This window comes from Dermacentor albipictus, chromosome 8, assembly GCF_038994185.2.
Source record: "Dermacentor albipictus isolate Rhodes 1998 colony chromosome 8, USDA_Dalb.pri_finalv2, whole genome shotgun sequence".
Taxonomy (NCBI): Eukaryota; Metazoa; Arthropoda; class Arachnida; order Ixodida; family Ixodidae; genus Dermacentor; species Dermacentor albipictus.
Window position 1 is genome coordinate 38,688,172 of NC_091828.1, and position 6,209 is coordinate 38,694,380.

Genomic DNA, 6,209 nt, shown 5'->3' on the forward strand with positions numbered 1-6,209 from the left:
GAAAATTACGTGTTTTTTTCCTAACAACAATCGGTTGGGACACTTTAACAAATTCCTTGGGTCCAAAAGTGTTAACTTTGTATAAATATGCACTTTTTTACACGCAGTTTAAGAAAATGTACTGTATATATAAAAAAAACGAAGCGGATGTCGCCTTCAAGATTCGCAACCGCTTCAGTCGCATGCAGTTTGCAAAAGCACGGCCTTCGAAATCAGACTTTGTCGCTCAAACGAAACTGTAGCTGGGAGGAGGGCAGGCATTTAGGCCCCAATTGTTGGGTTTACAGTGCCTAGGTAGGCTTCCTTATTTATAAAGAATATACAGGGACTAACGCCGAACCATGAGCGAGCTTTAAGCAGGGGACACACGGTACGATTCGGCGTCCGATCCAACGTGCGTGTATCCGAACGGTCGAGCGGCGCGTAAGCTCCGCCCAGATCCAGCCCTCCTCCCCCTCCCCCCCCCCCAGCTTGAGTTCAGATTCACGTCGAGAAACGCAATATAAAAACTCTGCACAACACTGCTTCGCTTTACGTGAACACTGTCAATAAAATTATGCCCCTGCAAGTGACAGAACACTTCACGACGGCGCGTTGTCCACTGACGGCTCCGGTAACAGCCACGATACGGCCGGCAGGCATAGCTAGGCGGACGCTGCGGCCGACGGCGCTTGTTTCAGCCCGAGCTCGATGAAGAGGGCTTATTTTTGCCAAAACAATTAACGCTGTGCACTTAGGTAGCCCGTAATCAAATACAATTGGTTTACTCGACGCAGTCGTTGCGAAGGGCAAACGTGCAAGCGAAGCGAGCAGCCTCGCTCGGACGGTCGGTGCATAGAGATCGGTGTGTGCTGTTTGTCCGCGGAAAGGCCCTCGCGTCGCGGCTCCCGATTTCGACGGTAGCTTAGTGCTAGTGTACTAGGCGCTGTTTTGCATCATAAGCACATGTTCGAGATAACTTTATTGAACTGGTAACTATTTCGTGTCGGCAACAAACTGCAGCAGGCAAGGGAAAAAAAAAAAGACGGCGAGAAACCGGCCTGCCAGCGCCGCCTCCGTGGAGGGAACGTCGGAGAACGTCACATCAGCTGCGGCCAAACGACGGTGCGGAGTGTGCGGTTGACGGACACATCGGACGATGAAAATTTGCCCGGTTTGTCGCACGCCGGACGTCCGATCCGGCGCTTCGGCACGGCAAAACACCTCGATTCCGGCTGCCGTTCAGGCGCGTCGGACGCCGGATCGGACACCGAATCGGACCGTGTGTCTCCCGCTTTAGTTGGCGAACACGAGCCCATCAGCGCGCCGTCCGTGCACCTCCGTCTGCTTGCAATGGTGGATGGCCTACGGGCTTCTTTGACGCCTACTGAGCACAAATTCATGATCACCGCTCGTATACACGCTTCCTACAGCGCTAGCTGTGGTGTTTACGAGATTATGTGCCCTCACCTTGAATTGGCGAGACCGCTCGACATGATCGCATCTATTTCTAGTGCGTGAGGCTTTCCATTGACTGTCACTACAACTAACCAACGTTTTGTTTATTTTGTGCTACAGTGGGTCGTGACGATTCCGTTCACAGCTTCAAAGTGGACAAGAAACAGTCGTTTTCTCGCTCGTAGAAGCATGAAAAAGTGGGCTTGTGCTTGGCAATGAACTTTGACCGACACGCTTGCTTCCGGCCGGAGCAGCAGACGCGACAACTCGCCGTTTGTAGGCTGCCGGCCGATGGCGGTATCCCTCGCGAACGGCAAGATATTTACCTGCCGTAGAGAGGATCGGTCCAGGAACGATTCTTGAGGCGATTTTTGTCGCTGAATGCGAGCATGGCCACGCCGGTTCGCCGTGCAGAGCGGAATCGGAACATTATTTTTCGATGAGTTCGCACTGACGCAATGCAGTCGATCGGCTCGTCGGTCGTGCAACGGGCGGCGCGCCGGCAGGAAGCCGCGTCCACTTGAGACAGCTCTTACGCGACGTATGTAGTATACATACGTTCCAAGTTTCCAACGTTCTGCCGTTCCGCTGGTGGATGCACCGCCACGGCATCGATCTTTACCATTCCTGCCGCGGCCGTGCCTGTCGCCGAGCGTAGGCTTAACTGGATTGGGCGGAGCTTGCAACCTTGGGGAGTAAAGTGGTAGTATTTAATCATGTGATCTTCAGGTTGGTTCCAGATCACGTGGTTTTAAACTCTCAATAGATGGTTTTTGGTCATGTGATCTAAAACTCTGTACGTCGTAAAGCCGGCTCATGACATCCTTTTACTACGTTTCTCGGTGATGGTAGTAAAACGATGTAATGTAACGCATTTTACTACCTCATGCCAGAGTAATTTTCTGGTGCAAGGTAGTCTTCAAAGCTCATGAGCCGCAAAAACCCCAATGTCGGCTAACTTTTGTTTACAGTGTGTGGCAGCAGCAGCGACGAGACTGTCAGTGTTGTATCTAGGAAGCTTTATAAGAAAGATTTCAACCAACCTGAAAAATTGCAGGAAGCTAGTTAGGTCCAGTCCGTACGCCGTCGCCGCTGCTGGCAGAATGACCAAAATGCTCCGGCGAATACACCGCCCCCAGAGGAAGCGATAACAGTTCGCTGATTGCTTTAAACTTGCGTAGATTGCAGGCGCGTCGATTCAGTCACGTTGATGTCATCTTGCAGAAGGCAAGTCTGCGATGCGTTGATGATAAACGCCCGATCCTCGAGCAGGCAGCAACACGGTCTTGGTACTTGCCGCTCACTTCAGAAGCACAAGCCTCAGACCTGAAAAATTGCAGGAAGCTAGTTAGGTCCAGTCCGTACGCCGTCGCCGCTGCTGCCAGAATGACCAAAATGCTCCGGCGAATACACCGCCCCCAGAGGAAGCGATAACAGTTCGCTGATTGCTTTAAACTTGCGTAGATTGCAGGCGCGTCGATTCAGTCACGTTGATGTCATCTTGCAGAAGGCAAGTCTGCGATGCGTTGATGATAAACGCCCGATCCTCGAGCAGGCAGCAACACGGTCTTGGTACTTGCCGCTCACTTCAGAAGCACAAGCCTCAGACCTGAAAAATTGCAGGAAGCTAGTTAGGTCCAGTCCGTACGCCGTCGCCGCTGCTGCCAGAATCTGCTGCTGAAGACGCTGCTGACAGACGTGGCGAAGCCAGTAGATTAAATACCGATTCTGAATTGGAAGATGTATAGTAGGGAATCGCGAGGGGCAGTTGGAAGTTATCTCATGTGTCTGTCCTTTTTAAAAAAAATGGCTGTGGCTTAGCTAAGGTTAAGCCCAGGATGCGAAGCATACTAGCCTTTATTTTAACGCGACAGCGTTAAGGAGCTCGTGTCGCAGAAAAGCCGGTGTCGTCGGCGTCGGCTCAGGCGTGCGGCGCTTGCTCAGGCGCACATTTCGTTGTCGCGCCGAACGCTGCGTTGCTCGACGCTCACCGCGTCCGATGCGGGGGGCGACGCCGCGAGCGACGGCGCTAGTTGGAGCCCCGTTTCTTTTCTGTCGTGACGTCACAGTGTCACGAGGTATTCAAGGCGACACCGCCGTGCCTGAGGAGCTGGGTTGAGCTCTCGTAATATGCTTCGCATAAAACTGGAGGACGCTTAAGCTTCGTCTTCAAGAGTGGAATGCGACAGCGTTCCCATCGGCCCGCCAAGGGGCGTAAGACAATGGGCTACGGCGCAGCGACTACGCGCCCCTCATCGGACGCGGTGAGCGTCGAGCAACGCAGCGTTCGGCGCGGCAACGAAATGTGCGCCTGAGCAAGCGACGCACGCCTGAGCCTTAGAAACAGCTCGTTTCAAAGGCAACACCGCATTCACTAGAGGCGCGTTTGTACCTTTTTGAAGCATCGAACTCGTGGCTCAGGAAAGCATGTTTTCTAGAGCCACTGTCTGCAACCTCTTTTTAGTATCTAAGATATGGTACGTTATGAATGTGTTGTGAGCTGCGAGGGTAAGCGTACAAAAAATTTACCGAGTTTTCGCTACATTTATTTGGGCGTCTACCTGGGAGAGGATGGGTCGAACGAACTTGTTCCTCCCTGTCAAGAAAGGTGGGCTTGGTCTAGCTCATTTGTTTCTGCGACAAGTCGTGTCACGTTTTGTGTTTTTACGGGATCAAAAAGATCCGTTTCTCCGAACAGTGATACAGGTACGGCTGTGTAGACAAATTCCAGGATTCATTGTTTCGACTGTTCACAACATGCCAGGAGCTGTGACTGGTTACCTGCGTGAAGTGGTATGGTCATATAGGATGTTGAATGTACGTTTTTCACAGCTATACCTGTCAACCGTTACAAGGAAAAAACTATACAGAGATCTCGTGGACACGATGTTCCCTGCACCTTTGTACCGTCTTCCACAGCGTGGAGGCCCAGGACAAGATGTCTTAAAGAGAGTGAAAAAAATGCCAATACGGCCGTCAGCTAAATCTTTCTTCTTCAAATTACACACAAACACACTTCCCGTTAAGACCTGGCTTCAAGAAAAGGGTATATTCATCCCCTGGACCACCGACTGCTTATTATGCAAAAAACCGGAAACAATAGAACATGCATTCCTAGACTGCTGGGACGCCATCTTTCACTGGGATGTTCTGCAGAGAACATTGAAAAAACACTTACCCTTAGACCCATAAGGAATACGCTTCTTACCGATTGATAACACCGAGGATATCCCGTATGACCTTATTATGGTCCTGAGCCTCCACGCAATGTGGAAAACTAGACTGCAATTCCAAAACGGAGACATTGTTGCTCGACCGACTCGGGAAAATTTTATTGAGAGTGTTGTGTGTGTGAGAGATGGTTTCAAAGCGCTGCCTGATCCACCGCAATGGATCTCTGTATTTGATGAATTAGCGATGTTGAAAAAATTTTAGTACCGTGTTGACCGAAGTGTGGCTCACATGTTTTATCCTTTGTAAACCATGATTTAGAACGTCGAAGTCGGCAATAAAGAAAAAAAAACTCGTGGCTCAGTGGTAGGGCCTCCGTCTCACACTCCGGAGACCCTGGCTCGATTCCCACCCAGCCCATCTTGCAATTTGTTTTTATTCATGAAGTGCCTGCTGGGATTTATCGCTCACGGCCAACGCCGCTGACGCCGACACCAACGCCGACGACACCGGCTTTTCTGCGGTACGAGCTCCTTAACGCTGTCGCGTTAAAACATCAGAAGCATTTTATTTAAACATGCTAACTAATCTTCCGCCATTAACACATGTACACTTTACATTGTTGCCCTAGCAGAAACCTGGCTCCCAACGCACGCGTCTGATTTTGGAAGTTTCACGACGCTCAGCGTTATTCGATGCATCGTTGCGACAGTATGACAAGTTGCGGAGGTGGTGTTCTGCTTGCCATTTCAAAAGATATTCCGTCTTCATGCATTCATATCTGCGGCGAGTTAAAAGTAATTTTAGCTTCGGTAGTCATCGAACATCTGAAAATACTAAATGGGGACCAGTAGGATGGAGGGCGGTAGCATACCCCAGTAATTAAGGACACCATGACGCTATAAACTTGGTTGCACAGGCTATCCTTCATCAGCGCTTTTTATACTCGAAGACCATCTTTCCGACTATCCTGTGGGGTTCTCAACCACCGTATTCATCGCCATCCTTGTCGCAAGCTAAAGAATTCTTAGACCTATGTACATTGCTTTCGCTAACTCAGTTAGTAACGCAAGCCACTAAGACTGTAACAAGTACTGCAAATACTCTAGATTTAATCCTAACCACCAATTCAGAGCTAGCTACAAATCCAACAAATCTGACAGGTATGAGTCATCACCTTCTGCTCGATTTCGTCTTTAATAGACCACCTCATAATATGAATAAATTTAAGAAATGCATCCTAGAGTACAAAGGGCTAATATTGCCGCTATTACTAATAAACTATCTGCATTTATCGGTCACTTTCTTGTTAATTTCGACACTCGCTATGTCGAAGAAAACTGACTACTGTTCAAATTGAAGGTACACCAACTACCAGACAAATATATACCTCAGCTCGTCATCACCTCTAACCCTAACGAACCCTGGTACAACTCATTCATCAGGCGACTATCTAACAAAAAAGAAACGTTTATTCCATCTTGCCAAGCTTTCACCTTCTATTGAGCGATGGTCGACATACCAGAATGCTTCCAATACATATGTGAAAACCCTGAAACTTACAAGGAAAAACTTTTTCTCTTCTACTTTATTAATTATAT

General features: G+C 49.3%; 1 long non-coding RNA gene across 1 annotated transcript in view; it reads left to right on the forward strand.

Annotated features, from left to right (window-relative positions):
• LOC135916369 (uncharacterized) overlaps positions 1-6,209 on the forward strand; it is a 98,909-nt gene that overhangs the window by 23,747 nt on the left and 68,953 nt on the right. The gene's annotated exons all lie outside the window — the stretch shown is intronic.